Genomic DNA, 2,075 nt, shown 5'->3' on the forward strand with positions numbered 1-2,075 from the left:
TCACCCTTGCTAATTAGGAACATTTACTGCAAAAAGCTGGAGTATCATAAAATCCCTATCCCTTTTTTTTTCAAGTAAACTGAAGCACATGAAGCCTAGATTTCCAACCCCCCCCTCCCCATATGCAGCTTGCAATTACTAGAGCTTGCAGTCAACTGGAACTGAAGCTGCTGTGGGTCACTGTAAATCAGGGTGAGAGACAATGAGTAGAATACACACAAAAAATTATGGTTCTCAAAGTCAGACAAAGCCACCAAAAAAGTGGTGCATCAGAAAATTAGGGTTCCAGATCTACACTCAGCACCACTGCAACCTTGTCATGTGAAGCAAGATTCTTCAGTGCCCTTTGCATATATCATTCAGGCTCACAAGTCCCATGTGTGTCTTTTGAAAAAGTCAAGATTTAATGCTGGAAATTCTTAGCCTATAGCTATGTCTTCTTAGTCGCTTAAACTGTAAAATGAGAGGATAAATTACTCTCTTTTTGGCAGGACTTCTTGTGGATATCACTCAGTGGTATCTGGAAAGCAGCTCTGAACCCCTTCTCAACTGAATAAACCAATTAAACTAGTATCATCTATCAGGGATCTGATATTGTACCTCTCTGTGGTGGAATCTGAGTAGCTACAATTATGGCTCATTACAGCAAAATATTTCAGTCTTTATTTTACTGTTTAGCAAGCACCAAAGTAAACCTTTCTCTCACTGGAACCTCCTTTAACCTTCTCCATCCTCTCCACCAGCCCAACACCTCACTTCCCTTGGAAGGGCTCCCACTGCTTACTCTTGCAAGTCATGTGATGCCAACACATGTCAGATCCTGAGGGTGGTCATTTGGCTGCACGCCGTTGCTGTCTTATGCCGAACAGCTGGCACAGGGAGATGTGTTTAACTCTAGGGGTCCTCTCTCTGATCCACGCTAAAGTCAAATTCACTCAGTAACAGAGCAAGCTATTTCCTGCCCTAATGGAATGACAGAGCGCTACTGATGGAAAATGAGCTGATGATGTTTTATCTTTTGCCAGCATCCCCCAACAGCCAGAAATGTAAATTGAAATGCTTAAGCCAAGCCATATATGATCCCCCTCTTCGAAAAATAAACAGAAATCCTGAGCAGGCATTATGGATGGTAAAGTCCTCGGGTGTGATTTGGGGCTTGATTTGTATTTTCTTGGGTGACAGCCCATCTGGTCATCTTTCCTTTGGCCCGTAAATGCTCCTTTGAAAAGCTCCCATTCCTCCAATGGCTTAATTTCTCCTCTGAGCCGTTGTGGGGGGAAAGCAAATGGATGGTAGGAAGGTGCTCAACAGTATTTCGTTCAGAGTGAAAAAGGCCCATTTCCAAATGAAACACATACAAATAATACTGCCTTTACAACAGAGGGTGATTATGGAAAACCCCTTTTCTAAAGCTGCAGGCAGCCAAGAGCCCTTCATTTCTCACTCCTGTGTATGGCCAGGAATTCAAATCCTCGTGCCCTCGCTAAAGAACAGACTGGGTTTGCATTGTGAAATGTCTTTCTCGGCAAGAGTTATAAAAAACATAACTGTCCCAGGGAGACAGAGGGGAGGGAACTGTCATTATTTGAGGCTGGATTTCATTCATGTGGCTGACTGATGAATTGCTTCCCTGAAGTACAGACTGCACTCGAGGACTAATGTTTGCTGGGCTCAGGAGGCAGACAGTTACCATCAGTTAACCAAAATACTAGGAAGGGGAAGCGAAATAGTGCCAGGTCCTTTTGTGGTCCCTAAAAGGTGGTGTATATATAGGGCTCTTTTTATAAGCACATTTTGTATATTTGAAGTTTTCCAGATCAAGAGTATCACCTGGGAAAGTACAGCATCCAGTTACTTGATTTGCCAGTTAAAAAAATTCAAGAATTTGTAAAAACAATCATTCCTGTGGAATTTTATATGTAAAACTTCAAGTAGTGTAAGAAATTATTTTGAAATTTTGGCTCCACTTAAAATGAAATATTTTAGTTTTTTAAAAGCAGAGATTTATTCCCACACCTTATCCTAATGGCTAATCATTCCCCAAAACTGGTGGGAAGGAAAATATAAGGAATATG

The 2,075-nt window shown here is 41.6% G+C and overlaps 1 protein-coding gene across 7 annotated transcripts in view; it reads right to left on the reverse strand.

Moving 5' to 3' along the window:
- Nucleotides 1-2,075, reverse strand: part of DAAM2 (dishevelled associated activator of morphogenesis 2) — a 205,353-nt gene that overhangs the window by 72,898 nt on the left and 130,380 nt on the right. The gene's annotated exons all lie outside the window — the stretch shown is intronic.

This window comes from Corvus brachyrhynchos, unplaced genomic scaffold (genome assembly GCF_000691975.1).
Source record: "Corvus brachyrhynchos isolate BGI_N302 unplaced genomic scaffold, ASM69197v1 scaffold188, whole genome shotgun sequence".
In the NCBI taxonomy this organism is placed as follows: Eukaryota; Metazoa; Chordata; class Aves; order Passeriformes; family Corvidae; genus Corvus; species Corvus brachyrhynchos.